The 18,250-nt window shown below is 43.6% G+C and overlaps 1 protein-coding gene across 2 annotated transcripts in view; it reads right to left on the reverse strand.

Annotated features, from left to right (window-relative positions):
• MYL9 (myosin light chain 9) overlaps window positions 1–18,048 on the reverse strand; it is a 31,353-nt gene extending 13,305 nt beyond the window's left edge. Inside the window, exon 1 of one of the 2 annotated variants that reach the window (XM_083147781.1) lies at window positions 18,004–18,048. The gene's annotated coding sequence lies outside the window, so the exon portion shown is untranslated. Of the gene's footprint in view, window positions 1–6,048; window positions 6,185–18,003 lie in introns of those variants that run through there. The other variant, XM_083147779.1, reaches the window with a different exon arrangement.
• Between the last annotated feature and the right edge of the window lie 202 nt (window positions 18,049–18,250).

The following is an 18,250-nucleotide window of genomic DNA, read 5'->3' on the forward strand; positions in this document are numbered from 1 at the left end:
CTTCTCTCATAATACATTCGGAATGGGATTGTTTGGTCGACCATAAGATGGTCGCCACCATTGGGTCGACATACAGGAAGGTAGACAGGGGTCTAGGTCGACAAGGGACTAGGTCGACATGGTTCTAGGTCGACACATGCGTTAGATCGACATGAGTTAGGTCAACGGTCAAAAGGTCGACATGCGCACAGCGTCTATTCACGGACTACAGGGGGGGACTCCCAACTACCCCCACGCTGCGGAACACTGCCGGCGGCGGGAGAGACGCGAGAATGTCCCAAAATATCAGAACATTCCCGCAATAAACGGGACAGTTGGGAGGTATGATGTAAAACATCCAGTGATGGCTAACATTGACACTCCAGCTGTGGTTGAACTACAGATCCCAGTATGCCTTGCTACAGTTTTGCTATTTGGTCATGCCAAAAAGGATGCAGGGCATACTGGGATGTGTAGTTCAACAACAGCTGGAGTGTCAAGGTTAGCCATCACTGTTATAGGCCAACTGTTTTCTCAACAGTTTGATTTAGTATCCATACAGACAATGCTTAGGCATAAGTAATCTGTAGTGAACACGTGACGGTATATGTTTGTTTTAATGGTAGTCCCATATTACCAAACATACAATATAGGACACCACAAACAAATTTACGAAGATGAAAGTGCTATTGAAGATGGGATGTTTCCCATAGCAACCAATCAGACTCTACTTCTTATTTATTTAGCACCTTCCAGAAGTAAATTGATAGAATCTAATTGGTTGATATGGGCAACAACCCATCTTCAATAGAACTCCCATTTTAGTAAATTTACCCCAAAATGTGCACAGAGGTTTCGATTTGAAAGCGGTGTATCAAAACGGAAATCTAATTTGTAGTGTCAAAATAAAGCTGTTCAGTATATGTGGGCTACATGCAAAAGTAGCCAGTATTTACCCTGCATGCAAAAAAAAAATGAACTGCATTTGCACCTCTTGTATTGCAATATGGTTTGTCCAGGTGCTCCGTTATTTGTCCTTTTTTGCTTTTACTCCCACGTCAGAAGAAGGACCAGTAAGGTATGCACTATGCAACTGTCCATAGAGGTGCAAGGAAAACCAACAAAAATCTTTTTAACAGAAAATACAATATTCCGATAGCATCCCAGCATCTGGCAGGAGCAAGTGTTGAGTCCCTGCTCTGTACCAGAGTGGAAGTGGCTCTCTACTTACACATCTTGACAACTCATCACTTTCTTAAAATATGTAGTCCCTTATTTTGTCACAAAACTCTCTGTATGATCATATTGTCTATGGCATAGTTCTATATAGTCTGGCTATGACTATTCAATGTAATATACTTTGGTGTTTGTGGGCTATGTAGTTTTGCTATAAATGTTTACGTTAAATTCAGTATACAAAAACTAAAGTCCATGTATTTAAATATTGTGTCCCTTTACCATTCTAGGAGATATGAGCAAATATATGTACATATGCCACATTGTTTGGGTTTTAAATTAGAACCTGTCATCTAGCTTCAGGTTCCCCATAGCAACCAATCAGCTATTTTATCAAAGCTAAGATCTTAGTGGTTGCTGTGTGCTTCGGCGATAGAGCCGCTTTCCCTTATTTGGCCTTGCAAGAAGTAGGTCTGAACTTCACCGTTTCTCAAAAGAGGTACATTTGGTATCTATAACATTTCTTTATAACTACAATGTAATTGATGATTATTTTTGAAGGTAGGTGCTGGAGTCTGTGAAACAGCATGTGAGAAAATAACATAGTTTGCAACATTTGTAATCCTTGTCAGGGACGCAGCTGCTGAGCAGGTGCATATAAGCACATCATGTTGTAGTCTCAGTGGACTCTGGGGCACTGCGCTCTACATTATGACAGGTTTACACAATTGGGTTAAAGGAAAACATGTGATTTAGATACTCCTTTATGAGCTTCAGAATTATATCTTTATTAAAGTACAATTTGCAGTGACAGTTTTAACCCTATATTAAGAGGAATTGTATTGTTCAGATCGGTACTGAAAAAAAGAGGGATATTTCCCAAGGCAAACATTTTTTGGGATACTTTCTAGAATTAGATTGGTTGGTAAATATACAATGACTGAATTACATGTAAAGAACATGCATGGTGCCACCTATATTGATTGGCATCAATGGCATGTTCTAGCAGATCTAACATAACCTTATTCACAATCCTTTTTGTAGGCAGTTGCTAATATAAACTCCAAGGGGGACATTTACTAAGATGGGAGTACTATGTTACATGAGATGTTGCTATGGGCAACCAGTCAGATCATGTCTATTATCATCTGGATGGTGCTAAGTAAATAAGAAAATTCGGTACTTGTTTCCTAGCACGGCCACAATCTTGTGGATCGTGTACCTTTAAGTTAAGGTACACGATCCACACGATGGACCCGATTTCCTTTGAAATCAGGTCCATTTTGCCGGCTAAGACACAATATCGGGGGCATCGCGTCGGTCGGGACCATTAACATTGGTCCCGACGCGACCGACGCGATGCCCCCGATTTTTCCATAGGCTTCAATGTTAAAAAATATTTTAACATTGAAATCGTGTCGGGAAAGGTAAAATATCGGGGGCATCGCGTCGGTCGGGACCATTAACATTGGTCACGACGCGATGCCCCTGATTTTTCCATAGGCTTCAATGTTAAAATATGTTTTAACATTGAAATCGTGAGAAAATGTGAAAAATGTGAAATGGGCCAATATGACCCATTTCACATTATAGATGTCCCCGTCGTCACCCCACGATAGACGCCAACCCGAAGCGTGGCGAGCGCAGCGAGCCCGCGAGGGGCGGCGGTGCGCGTCCTCCGACCTTTTCATTCCCCTACTATCCACGTCGGCGTGGAGTCGAGAATAGAATAGTGTGGCGAGCGCAGCGAGCCACCGAGCCCGAAGCGTGGCGAGCGCACGCGTATAACTTCACAGGTATACGCGTCCCCTCGCGGGGCTCGCTGCGCTCGCCACGCTTCGGGCTCGGTGGCTTGCTGCGCTCGCCACACTATTGTATTCTCAACTCCACGCCGACGTGGATAGTAGGGGAATGAAAAGGTCGGAGGACGCGCACCGCCGCCCCTCGCGGGCTCGCTGTGCTCGCCACGCTTCGGGTTGGCGTCTATCATGGGGTGGGGTTTACGCCGTTAAATTTGGGGGGGTTGGGAATATTTTACATTGAATCCAATGTAAAATCGGGTCCCAGGGACCCGATTTACATTTCATTCAATCAAAAAATCGGGTCGTCGCGTCGATCGCATCGCATGCGACCAAATCGACGCGATTTTTCCGACACGACCACCCCGATGTAAATCGGTGTGGCCGTGCTAGGAAACAAGTACCGAAAATTCTGATTGGATGCCCATAGAAAACTTGTTTACAATTGTGTGTTCACTTTGGTTCATACAAAGTGATAGAGATTATATTAGCCTAGCTGGGAAGATCTCCCAGATTTATGTCTTTTCTGACATACTGTATAGAAATCCCTGGAGACAGATGGGAGTATAAACATGGTATAGCCCATAGTAGCCTAGTGTAGGTTGCTATGAGTTACAGCCTATAACTGCAATTGGGTTTATACTTGGACAGAGCATAGGGTAATTTTAGATTGGCAATAAAGTGAGGATTAATTGAAAAAGTATTTTTGTCAGGCTAATTGTCTGTAATTGTCTACACATTGGGCTATTTCAGCCCCATTTCTAAGAAATCTGACTAGATTGCTTAGAAATGGAGCACAGATCAATCCGTGTGTATGGCCCCCGGCGACGGCGGTACGGACTAGAACATCAATGTCGCCTGGCTAGATATTCAATCTGGGATTCTGACTGTCGGAATGTCCCGCCAGTCAGAATCCCAGGTCATTTTTGTCTGATCTGACTGTAACTCAACAGTCGGAATTCAATGTTCTGACTGTTGAGTCCCGGAAAGTCCGTGAATCTGTGAAAACGGATGCAGATTTTCGAAAAACAGAGGTGAACTCGACAATCCACGGCCATTTCCAAAACAAAGTCAGATCTGACTGCCTCCAATGCTGTCGATAACAACAGCATTGAATAGGCGAGTGCCTGCACAGATTGAATACCCCCCCAAAATCTAGTCATCGCCTGTGTTCTCTCTATTGAGAACATCGGCAGTGGCAGATCGCTCAGCACACATGACTGGTGCGGCGCTGTGTGCTGAGCAATATCTGCTTAACTAGATAGCTCAGTGCAAAGCTCCCATCACCCTGTGTGTATGGGGCTTAACTGACTGAAGGAAACAGCTGCTAATAAGCAGAAGTAGCAGAAAGACCTTGTCTAACAGGTCAGTGACTATCGCAGTAAATTGGGGTGTGTAAAGTAACATTGTTCTATTTATATAGCATAGCAACCACTACATACCTGCAACAGGGGTGTCTCATGCATAACACAATGTATTATGTTCAAGTATGACATGTGATCTAGTATTCAGGCTTGTGACTCAAGGTTTTCAATCGAAGGAGTGTTTTAATTCTTGTTTGGAGATAATCATAATATATACAAATCCCCATTATTTTATTACACTGCAATAGAAATCCTACTACTCATTTAGCAGTGCCCCTTATTTATTTACAGTTTCTTTTACAGCGCAGCAGATTCAGTTGCACTTTACAATTGTAGACAGTGATAAAACAAACTGGGTAACAACAGACAGACTTGGAGGTAGGAGAGCCCTGCTTTATAAATTTATCGGTACTTGTGAGTTATCCGGGCGTCCGATTTTTAAATCGGGTCGGATCGGGACATCGCATCGCATCGCATGCGACCATCGGATGCGATGCGATGCGATGCGATGACCCGATTTTTCCATAGGAATCAATGTTAAAATGGACTGAGTCCATTTTAACATGGAATTCAATGGGAAAAAGGGTCCTTTTCATACCCCTACTATCCAAGTGGGCATGGAGTTGGATATAAACCTGTGGCGAGCGTAGCGAGCCACCGAGCCCGAAGCGTGGCGAGCGTAGCGAGCCCCGCGAGGGGACACGGAATACCGTCCCCTCGCGGGGCTCGCTTCGCTCGCCACGCTTCGGGCTCGGTGGCTCGCTACGCTCGCCACAGGTTTATATCCAACTCCATGCCCACTTGGATAGTAGGGGTATGAAAAGGACCCCTTTTTCCATAGGAATCATTTTAACATTGATTCCTATGGAAAAATCGGGTCATCGCATCCGATGGTCGCATGCGATGCGATGCGATATCGCATCGCATCGTATCTGATTGTATGCCTTAACTTAAGGCATACAATCAAAAAATCGGACGCCCGGATAACTCACAAGTACCAATTTATCTCCTTATATAAGTGATCATTTCAGATGTGCAATAGCATTACCATATAGCAATGACTCACTCTGCTGTCATTCTGGACTTTGGACCCAATACCTACGTATCAAACGTTGAAGTAATAAACTAACGCTGTCAGTTCCTGGTTTGCTATTTTTATGATAAATAAGGTAAATGTGTTCTAAGGGAGAATTCTATTGTAAGCATGCCAGAAAAGGGCACCCAATGAAGTACTTCAGTCATTGCACCATTGGAGTGCAATAAGCTGCTGGAGGTGACTAGCAGAAATGTGCAAATCTGTCTGAGTGCTCAAACTGGACTTTTCACGTCCTGACCATTATTTTGGTCAGGTTTAACCACCATGCATGACTAAACACGGCCACAATGAGTGCAGTCAGTGCAATCAAAAACATCAATTTAGACCATAGGGATAAACTAGTACATTCCCCACTAAGTGCAGTATTTAATAATAATAATAGTAGCATATTCTATTGTGCTTTACAATTGTGTGCAGAAAGGCAACAATATAAATATAGCAGCAGCAGATAATAATGTGATAAACAGTAAAAAGAAATGTACAGTAGGTTGTTAAGTAATAATAAATGACAGAAATGCTAGGAGAAAGGTTAGACTGGTGGGACAAGTAAATGTGTTCAGTCACTTTGTACTGAGACAGTTCTTTAGGATAGAGGATAGAAAGTGTTAATATGGGAGATTCAAGTATGCCTTACCTGCTTAGGAGTAAGACAGCGACTCAGAACTCTCCTCTGTCGATCAGGACACAGGGAAAGTTTGCATTAGCCTTCCCAGGGTCCTAAAACCAAAGGAGGAGAGCAGCCAATAGGGGAAGGCACTCACTCCTCTCCAGCCTGTCCTCCCGCCTGGGATTTAGCCATACAAGGAAAAGGAATTTGAGGAGGATGCAAGATCTGTGGGACACAGAGATCCAAACCCAAACACAGGATATTCTCCCTTATATAGTTGTCAGCCCCACTTTCTGACAGGGTGCAGAGAATCCTCTATACAAGGCTGTATACATAAGGAAATACAGTCCTCCTTATAAGGGGTGTGTAGGTGTGTGTGTGCATATGTGTGTATGTAGAAACTAAGTACACAATGCTTCACAGAAATTTATTACGGGACAACATACAATAGATTGTATTCTGCAATGAATTATACTGTGCAATACATAAGTATGGTGATGTAGAGGAGATACAACAGATTTCTAAAGGCTCTGTGGGATGCAAACAGCTGCACTCAGTACTAGATATTATTGTCAGATGACAGGGTATGGGTAAAAACCGGAACTGGACAAAACCCCAGGGGTTGCCTGTCCAAGGAGAGGAGGAGAGGGAGCTTAAAGCCTCCCTTTATGGTCCAGGCATGTAGCAAAAAACGGAACAGTCCGGATCAAACGGGTAATCTCCATAGGCATCCCCATGGACAAGACCCACCCCGAACGGGACACCCCCGGACCGGACACTACAAGCTCTGAAATGCAGAGTTTGATGTCCGGTCCGGTGTTCCGGGGTCTTGTCCAGGTCAGGTTTTTACTTAGTCCTAGATGACAGTGTATGTGTGAAGCTCTTACATGTGTATACTTCATAAAAAGCAGGGTATATTTTCTGTTAGGAGTGGTCCATACAGCTTGTAAACCTTTGCAGAGCATTCTTTAGGGATTTTCAGAAGCCCCATGATAAACATAACATAATATATGAGGCTCATCTACTGAGCACCTTGGCCTCTCAGCATCACCACACCTCATATTTGCTCTGAAGCGAGTAATGAGAGTGGCACTGCAGCTGTATCCATTACAACTAGATAAAGGGGCCTATTTATCAAAGCGAAAAGATCTGGATTCTTCCCATTTCTCAAACCCTGCTGCCGGCAGTGTCCATCACAGGGGTTCAGATGCCATAGCTTCCCCCACGCACAGATCAACTAGTTATTGCAGATTTAAGAAGCATAGTAGCAGCTAACGCGAGAATTGTCAGGGAGGGAGTATCGCTCCCCTGCTCAGGCGTTTGTCCTAAAATGATGAGCAGATCCCTAATGATCAATACACACCTAAACAATGGTGCAGTACACAATACATCATATGACAACACAATATACCAGACTATGGTATATGTCCAAACTATGGCTCACCAGCTGTTGTGAAACTACACATCCCAGCATGCCTTGCAATATTTTTAGCATTCCCTAATAGCAAACTTGGGGCAAGGCACGATGGGACTTGTAGTTTCACAACAGCTGGAGGGCCATAGTTTGGACATGCCTGCAATATACCATTACATGCTTAAGGTAACAATACCACAGGCAATGATAAGGTTTCGGCAAATCTGACCAATGTTTTAAAGTAGCAATTATTTAAAAGGCAAAAACAGTAGCATTTTAATAATGGACAAGTGGAGTACATGCCGCAGTGTATTTATTTGTTTTACTTATGATGTAATAAGATCCTATAACAATTGTTAGCATTTAAATTCAGGGAAGTATATATTATATTGGTCACATACAACTCATTGTCTACGTTGGGGTAAAAAAGTATTTGGCCAGCCACCATTTTTGTAAGTTGACCCACTTAAAAAGATGAGCAAGGTCTGTAATTTCTATCATAGGTACACTTCAACTGTGAGAGACAGAATGGGGGGGACGGGACGGGACAGGAAATCACATACTTTATGATTTTTAAACAATTTAGTTGTATATTCTTGAAGAAAATAAATATTTGGACACCTACCAACCAGCAAGCTTTCTGGCTCTCACAGACCTGTTACTTCTTCTTTAAGAAGCTCTTCTATCCTCCACTCGTTACCTATATTAATGGCACCTGTTTGAACTGGTTATCTGTATAATATACACCTGTCCACACCCTCAAACAGTCAGACTGCAACCTGTCCACCATGGCCAAGATCAGAGAATTGTCGAAGGGCACCAGGGACAAAACTATAGAGCTACACAAGGCTGGGATGAGCTACACGACAATATGCAGGCAGCTAGGTGAGAAGAGAACTGTTGGTGCAATTATTAAAAAATTGAAGAAATACAAGATCACTGACAATCTCCCTCGACCTGGGGCTCCATGGAAGATCTCACCTCGTGGGGTATCAATGATCTTGAGAATGCCCAATTTGGAGGGAGAAGAATGATGAGTGGCATCTCAAAAACACCATACCCACTATGAAGCATGGGGGTGGAAACATCATGCTTTGGGGCTGCTTTTCTGCAAAGGGGACAGGACGACTGATCCGTATTAAGAAGAGGATGAATGGGGCCATGTATCATGAGATTTTGTCTAAAAACCTCCTTCCCTCAGTAAGTGCATTGAAGATGGAACGTGGCTGGGTCTTCCAGCATGACAATGACCCCAAACACACCACCCGGGCAACTAAGGAGTGGCTCTGTAAGAAGTATTTCAAGGTCCTAGAGTGGCCTAGCCACTCTCCAGGCCTCAACCAATCAAAAATCTGTGGAGGGAGTTGAAAGTCCATGCTGCCCGGTGACAGCCCCAAAACATGACAGATTTAGAGAAGATCTGCATGGTAGAGTGGGCCAATATACCTGCTACAGTGTGTGCAAACCTGGTCAAGAACTACAGGAAACATTTGACCTCTGTAATTACCAACCGAGGTTATATTACAAAGGATTGAGTTTAACTTTTTGATAGTCCAAATTTTTTTCCCGCAAGAATATACAAATACATTGATTAAAAATCATACACTGTGATTTCCTGTTTCTCCCCCCCCCACATTCTGTCTCTCACAGTTGAAGTGTACCTATAATGGAAATTACAGACCTCTCTCATCTTTTTAATTGGGTCAAATTTCACAATCAGTGGCTGTCCAAATACTTTTTTGCCCCACTGTATATTCATACCCTCCAACATGACCCATCCCATTAGGTACAAAATGCTCTGTTCCTGGACTTCCCTGCCAGTGACAGTTACAGATGTGAGCCTACAGCACAGTCCAATATTCAAAGAGGGGGGGGGGGGGTCACATCAACTCTCAGTGATGTTTGGGATGGCAGCTGGTGTGGCTCCCCTTTTTGAATATTGGACTGTGCTGCAGGCTCACATCTGTAACTGCCACTGGCAGGGAAGTCCAGGAACAGAGCATTTTGTACCTAATGGAATGGGTCATGTTGGAGGGTATGTATATTCTGTATATGTGTAGTGTCCATGAGTCTCAGAAACACTTTCTCTTTCTCACACATGCACAAACACAGAAGGTAGCAGACTAGCTTTCGAAGCCTTTGCTTTCAGCGGGCTTACTAGTATTTCACAAATGAGCCTTGTTCTCTCAAACAATATAACAACATTTTGCCATCATGGTAATATAACAGCTGTGCCTAACACAATGAGCACCAGAATTATGTATTACAACAAAGTGACTAGGAGCTCTTTATGTCAGGAATAAGTTCTGATTACTTATAAAGCACTGCTTATTATGTTGGCATTTGATCAATTCATGTTAATAATAACACACATAATAATAATAATAATAATAATAATAATAAAAAATACAGCATCTGGGGGAAGCTAGGTAGACTCTAGTGTGGGGAAAAGGAACATGCTCCATTCATCAGAAAGATTTTTTTGTCACCATGGCAACTGTACTTTTCCCAGCCCTGAACTAGATAAACTAAACCCCACATTATGAACATCAACACAACCTTCATGCAGGTGCAGCCACATGATTTACTGGCCCTAGTTCTCAGGTATAGTTCAGTCTATGTGGAAAAACTGAACTTGTACTTTTAGATCTAAATGAGAAAAATGTTCTTCAACCTGCAAAGAGTCATTAAAGATACGCTTGTACTTTTATAAATTTGCTTATGGCTGGTATTATGTCTAGAAGAAATAAATAACATCACAATGTGTACATATAATGTTTTTCAAAAGACAAGAAATTTTGCTAGAAAATTGGTGCTGAAAATGTTGTGAGTGCCGAATTTAGTGAGCTGAGCGCAGTGAGCCATGTGAGGGTACGTGGTACACTGATACGGTTACGTCGACAATTGGGACAAAAACAATATGAAAAACTTGTCTACCTTTTTTTGAATGTCGACCTAATGCCTGTGTCTACCTTAGGCTTGTGGACCTATTTTATGTGTCGTCCTATGCCCTGTCATCCTTCATACTGTCGATCTAATGTATATTGACCTTCATACTGTCTACCCTATGACCCATACCGATTGTGACTGTGAGCAACCTCTAGCTTGGGAGCTACCGGTAGCTCACAGTCATAATGGGTATGAGTCATCAGAATCTGCTTTTTTTGGCCTGGTATACTTAGACATATCCTGATGAGGGACACGGGCATGTGGGACATATTTACTGAGCTTACAGCACCCAGGCAGCATTTCAGTGGCGCCACTTGGTGATTGCACCAGCCAGATAGGTAGACAAGTAAAACAGTACAGATATAGGACACGTACAGATATGCACTAGATGTATCCTGATGAGGGGCAAGGACATGGGGAGCATATATTTACTGATCTATACAGCACCCAGGCAGCCATTCAGTGGCGCCACTTGGTGATTGCACCAGCCAGATAAGTAGACAGTAAAAACAGTACATATATGGAACACAAAAGGGGTGACACGGGGTATATATTTGGCTAGCGGCACAGATCCTAGGCAGCCATCAGTGGTGCCATCTTTACGTTGCTGCTCACAGGGCAGCAGTGGAGGCGCTCAACAGGCCAGCATGGGTAGTGGGTGGTGGCAAGGGGGGGAGAGTCAGTGAGGCCAAGGGCCAGAATTGGGCCCTCTCTGGGCTGTCCCTGACAGTGTAGTGGTACCTCCTCCCTTGGGGGCCGCCGCCGCTGGGTTCACCCGGAGCTGGAGCATCAAGTGGGGGCAGACAGGCTCATGCAGTTTGTTGGAGCACAGAGGCTGGGGTCTGCAGGCCGGAAGTTCGCGTGTGTCGCGGCCAGGGGATCCTGGTGGTATGGCCAGGGGATCCTGCTGGTGCACGGTGGACTCCTCTGGTGGTTATTCATTGCCAGGGGCCGTGGTTGATGCCAGCATGTGTTGCAGCTGAGTGACACGGCCGGGGGATCCTGCTGGTGGCTGCGGTGGACTCATATTTTTTTGTCTCGAAGGCCGAAATAATATGACATGGACACAGCATCAATGTACCACTGTGATCAAAATGCTTTGCGGTGCCTCGCGGTGTTTGACACACTAATATGTTCTCCCGCCATGCCCTAGTGGGTGGTAGGGTATGAAATACCGCCTTTTTTTATGTGAAAAACTCATGTCAACCTTTTGACTGTCGTCCTTACCATTGTCAACCTAAAGATTGAGTTGCCCTTACGACCCTGTCGACCTAACCCCTTTTGACCTTTAGTGGTTTGAGTTCATTCTGTTGATCTAGCGGCCATATCCTGTCATAATTTGGGTAGCTCACCTAGCTTCAGAACTCCTGAGTGAACTAGAAGGATGTGGCCTCTGACAAAGTGCCTCTAATCAGGGCATGATTCCAGGAGCCACCATAGGGCAGGAAGCCAGTACCGAGAAGCTGCAGTGGGATCCAGTATCCCTGAGCAGTCAGGAGGCTGTGTTGAAGACCCATGAAGATGCACACCACTGGCAGGATACAGCAGCACATTTGACACTCACAAAATGAAAGTAATCGGGAGTCACTGTGGAATGGAGAGGGGATACACAGAAGAGCCTTCATGCTTCAGGCAGTTGTGTTGAGCCAAGGGCTGGAAGTCAGCCAGATAGGTATGCAAACCCAGGGCCGGCTCTACCACTAGGCAGCTGCCTAGGGCGCCGGGATGTAGGGGGCGCCACCAAGTCTGCCTATCAAAAAATCAAGGATGTCTGTGAGGATCCCTGTTGTACTTAATGCTGTGGAACCTCTACAAACTCACCTCCATACTTTATCTTGAGGCATACTTCCCTTTTTTGCTGCCCTCTCTTCCTGTACTCTGTTGTAGGTGGCAAAGGGGAGGGTTCTAGGGGTCTTTCCCACCTATCTGGGGGTCAAGGAGGATCACTCAATTTTGGGAGGCTCTCTACCATTCCAGAATGTTAGACAAGTGTGCATTAAGGGGTTGGAAAATGGTTATTGGTGGCAGTATGGGGGGGGGGGGGGGATATGGCGGCAGTAGGTTGAAGTTTTGCCTAGGGTGCTGAGGAGCCTTACACCGGCCCTGTGCAAACCACTTGAGAAGCTACCAGATGTTTTATTTTTAGTAGGTCTTCTGGAGGTTTAATTTTTCTCAAGTAGCTTACCACCCTATTAAGGTTGAACAGTTATTTAGACTATATTAAACACAAGTATTAACTTAAAATAATAATAAAAATGAACTACATGTACAGAAACGTGACACGACAGCAGTACTGCAGTTGTATACACATATGATCCTCAGTACATAGAGATTTTAAGATAAGTTAGTGGCCTACTGTATGTATGAATAATCACTGCACTCTTGCGATTATTAACAACATGGATATTTTAATTTCTAATGAAAATACCATTGTCATATACTAAACTTAACCAAGACCATACCTTCCAACTTTTCTAGCCCAGCAAGTGGAACTTGCTGCTCCATAGGCACAGCCATGTACTGAAAAAGGAGTGGGGCAGGGCCAAGCACTATGAGCCCCATTTTCATTTTCTTTTTTGTGGGGGGGGGGGGGGGGGGGGGGGTTTGCTCCCCCAGCAGCTGAGCAGCTCCCAATAGATGCCATGCGCATGGATACGGCATTTATTCAGTGATCACCAGCTGCTTTGCAGAGCAGAGCAGCGTGGTCACTGGCTCCCAAAACCTGCTGGCCTGCGGGTAGAACAGTGTCCAATTATCTGTCCTGTTGTAATCAGGACAGTGGGAAGGTATGCCAACAACAGTGACATCAGTAGCAATACCTGCTGTCCATGCAAGTTCCTTTTGGAGGAGTCCAAGAGAGTCTGACACCTTTTAAATGCACACAGTATGAGTTCACTCTGTGGGAGAGGGATCAGAAGTTCTATCATCTATCTCAAGCCTCAATAGGCTTCATACCTGCCTAATCTGTTACATCCAGGAGTCTCTCCCCCCCCCCCCCCCCCAGTAGACTGCATACTGTAGCAACACTTTTTAAAATCATGCAGAAACTGCAGATTCTACATCATTGTATAAATAATAAGAACCTTAATAGGCCCCTTATTGACAAAGGATGGTGGGTGTCATTTTATGTTTCTTCAGCAGTTAAACATTGTGCTCCAAAATGACATCAGAAGCTTTCTATAACAACAGTAAGTATATATGAAGACACAAGTTCTATGGGTTGTAATATCCAGAGTGTGAGTTGGTATTTATTCTATTATTTGGAGCACCATTCTTAACCCTTTCGGTCCCAACATCTCTGTGAGAGATGTGCAAAATTTCGGCTATAAATGCCAGCGTCGCTCACATTTATCATATAAATTTATATTGTGTAAAAGATCATATTTCCTATATAAAAAGGTAAACATAATAGGTAAATGTTTGCTTGACAATTTTCACACCTATTTTGACAAATTCACTTGGCACTCAAAGGGTTAACATATACCATATTACATTTTGGAAGTGCCGCTAGTTATTTCTTAGAGAATAACTGTATTAAAATGATTTGAGGCTATTTATTTACACAGTGTTTCCAGATAATGAAGTATTGAAGAGCAGAGGTGTCATCTTTCAGGTAATGAAAGCAGTAGGGATAAAAAGTACAATGGGTGGTGTAAGCTCTGGTATCCAGTCACATGCTTTCCATCTGTGTAATGACACACCGAAACAGAATTCTTTTATAGACCATATAGAACAATAGAATGTGGATCTACATACACAAGCATTATATACCTTCTGCTTTGTATTTTACCTATGGATAACAAGGACAACAATCTCCTCACTTATAGCCAGATGCACCAAGCTTTGAAAAGTGATTAAAGTGGAAAGTGATAATGCACCAGCCAACCAGCTCCTAACTGCCATGGTACAGGCTGGGTTTAAAACACTTGCACTTTGAGTCTCTTGCAGTTAAGGTTTCCAAACACTCTTCTTATGTCATACTTGCCTACCCTCCCGGAATGGCCGGGAGGGTCCCGCAAATCGGGTCCCCCGGGAAGGGGGGCAAGTCTCCCGCATTTCCCTACAGCCCCGGCTCCCCCTCTCCCCGCGGTCTAAAAACTATGAATTTCGCGGGTCCGCGGCGGGCCTAAATGATGCAATTCGCGGCATTTCGCGGCATTTTTAGCCCCTCCCCCCACCCACGAACCCGCAAATTGAGGCTTCAGCCCGTCATGGGGGCGGGGCTTGATGACATCACCCGTGCCCCACCCCCAAAACGAAGCCTCTACCCGCCCCCTTTCACTCCTCTCCGGGCTTCTCCCGGAAAGGAGTATGCCAAAGTCGGCAAGTATGTCTTATGTATGTTTGAATATCCTTGCTTATTCCAGCAGTCTGCATCAGCAATTTAAATCTGCACTTGAAGCATTTTACAAGCATGCATATTTTACATTTTTACTAAAATAATGTGAAAAGGTATTTCCCATACTTGTAATGGGAAATGCGATCTGCCCGAATTTACTAAAATTAAAATGTAAAAAATTACCGCAGGGAGCCCTGTGATAATACCATTAATAGGGCTTCCCTTTAGTTCCAGGACTCATGCACAGCCTTCTATGGCTGCTGAGCTCAGATCCAGCCCAGGTGATTGCCCATGTGTGTCTGAAGTTGAACACTGCACAAAAAAAGAAAAGTACTACCTGTACCAGGAACCAGTAATCCAGTGAAGGCAGCTGGTCACCTGATTGCTGTACTCCTGCTGTGACCCCAGATGCAGTAAAGTGATGCAGCACTGGGTGCCACAGCAGAGCACAGGATCAGAAGACTGGCAGCCCTATTGGGATCACCAGTCATGGCTGCAGGTAAAGTCACAAGTTTGGGTATTTTTCACCCCAAAAAATAAAAAAAATACCCTGAGAAGCGCAGTAAGAGGATTCACAGGGACAGAGCTGTCCCAAAAGCTCTGACCCTGCATGCGATAACTGATACATCTTGCAATGTAATCAATTATTGCATCGTGAATTTGGACTAATTTATACCATCCCCTCTGCGTCTGAGATGTGGATTGTGTTAAATATACCCCAAAATATTTATTCATAATACAAAAACTGCACAACATAAATAGTTCATAGTGGAGTCCCCAGAGATCTTAGAACAGTTGGCATTGTTTTGGTTCTTCCACATAAATCATCCTATAAACAGGAGAGTTAAAGAAGAGGATAAGATCTGGATCCACTATTTGGGATTATTTGACATAACTATTGATTTACAGTACAGTGCAAACATCAAAAAGAGCCTCCAGTTGCTTGTGAACATCACTGATGTGCATTTCCATTCAGGATGTATAAAATATTGTCAGTATAAACATGTTTGTCAGCTACTCACAGTACTGTTGCCTTGATTTGGCACAAAAACCCTTTAATTAAGAATTTACTCATCTGTTGTTTGCATTTTTCTAACTGAGTTGCCAAATATACAACATTTAAGCATAAATACAGCCAGGAGATTATTCAGAGACAGGATTTCATTCCATCAACTCTCTCTTTTAGATTAATAATATCAGTCTGTTCTGTCGTAGAAAGTTTGTGCTGTTTTAGTGTTCACATCTAGTCTTTTCTAGGGTTTATGAGAGGTATTCAATTAACCGACAGTCAGAATACCGGTACTTGTTTCCTAGAACGGCCACAATCGCGGGCATCGTGTACCTTAAAGTTAAGGTACACGATGCCCACGATGGACCCGATTTACTTTGAAATCAGGTCCATTTTACCGTCAAAGGCAAAATCGGGGGCATCGCGTCGGTCGCGGCCATTAACATGGCCCCCGACGCGACCGACGCGGTGCCCGCGATTTTGCCATAGGCTTCAATGTTAAAATATTTTTTAACATTGAAATCGGGAGCATCGCGTCGGTCTTGTGCCATTATAATGGCACAAGATGAGATGGACTTGATTAAGTCCATCTCACATAGGAAACAATGTGAAATGGGCCAATATGACCCATTTCACATTGTATATGGCCCCGTCGCCACCCCACGATTGATGCCAACCCGAAGCGTGGCGAGCGCAGCGAGCCCGTGTGGGGCGGCGGTGCGCGTCCTCCGACCTTTTCATACCCCTACTATCCACGTCGGCGTGGAGTTGAGAATATAAAGTGTGGCAAGCGCAGCGAGCCACTGAGCCCGAAGCGTGGCGAGCGGACGCGTATACCTGTGAAGTTATACTCGTCCCCTCGTCGCGCCACGCTTCGGGTTGGCATCAATCGTGGGGTGGTGGCGTTGAGGGGGTAAAATTGGGGGTCTGGGGAATATTTTACATTGAATCCAATGTAAAATAGGGTCCCAGGGACCCTATTCACATTTGATTCAATGTAAAAATCGGGTCGATCGCGTCGGTCGCATCGCATGCGATTTGGTCGCATGCGGTGCGACCGACGCGATTTTTCCGACACGACCACCCTGATGCAAAACGGTGTGGCCGTGCTAGGAAACAAGTACCAAAATACCAACAACCATTGGCAGACAGTCAAAAAAATGTTGAAATTGCCAACATGGTCAAAATGTCAACAGTCAAAATGCCACTATCTAAAATGTTGACATTTGGTTCTGATTTTGTTCTTAGAAACTGACTTGTTCCACGATCCAAGTGGGCAACAAGCCATGTAAAAGGACGCAGTACACTTATAGTGTCCATGTCAACCTATGTCAACATAAACACCCCAAATATACAAACTTTTTTACATGTTGACATTTTAAAATGTCAGCATTCTGACCGTGTCGGCATTTTGATGATGTCGTATAATGAATGTTGGCATTTTGAACACGTCAGTAGTTGTACTGTCTGCCAATGCTTGTCGGTATTTTGAATGTCGGGAAATGGTACTGAACCGGGGTGGATGACGGTGCCTGTTTAGCTCCTATGTCTAATAATATTCACACTATACTATTTCACATTTCTATAGTGCTAAAAACATCAATAAAACAAAGTATAAGAGGACCTTGCTTATTATAACATACAACAAGACAATCTTGCTACTTGAGACTAGTTTCCTTTGGTCACACACCTACTGTAAGTAGCCAAACCAGACAAGATCTGAGAAATGTCAGAATTCAGTCTTCATTACAGCGTGCATGCACACACGTACATATACATACATGCATTACGATCTGGGATGTGTGCTTTCATAGTTTCTAGGCTTCACATGCACACTGCAATGTTGAGACAAGTGCTTGATATCAACTGAAATACTGTAGCTTTTATCTATATGAAATGTTTGCGTTTTACTTTTACTGTTTATAAATTACATTTTTCCAATTAATTCTGAAACAATTAAAGAAAATAAGTTCATAAACTGCTGCTAGATCTTGTACTGAAGGTAAATTAAGAAATTCAACAAGGTAATTTTAGAACTAAAGAGTACACTGTTAATTATTAAATAGAATACAGTTGAAATCCTCCATGGTATGTGCTTTCTCACACAGGAATAATAGTTCCAATAATATTTCCCTTATACTGAAATATAGCAGCAAGGATACATATGTCATATGTATCTGTAATTCCTGTGTGTCTTGTAAACCTTAACTGTGCAGCTATATCCATGCAATATCTGTTTTTGTATGTATCAATTAGATTCTCTTTACTTACCGATTTGAGTGTATGTGTCTCTGTGTCTCACTTCCAGTATGAACACTGGAGTGGGTGTGAGTTCTATGAGATCATTAGAGGCAGGTAAAGGGAGGGACCCAGGAAGATGTAGGTCAAAGTATAAAGAGCATAGACAAGGTAGCTTTTATATACGATGGTCTGGGGTGCGGCAGAAGGTATAAAGGGTGCTTTATTATGCATTACATCTGTTTTTTTTTATCAAAGATAATAAATGGTGATTAGTAAG

Source organism: Crinia signifera, chromosome 6 (assembly GCF_055691185.1).
Source record: "Crinia signifera chromosome 6, ASM5569118v1, whole genome shotgun sequence".
Taxonomy (NCBI): Eukaryota; Metazoa; Chordata; class Amphibia; order Anura; family Myobatrachidae; genus Crinia; species Crinia signifera.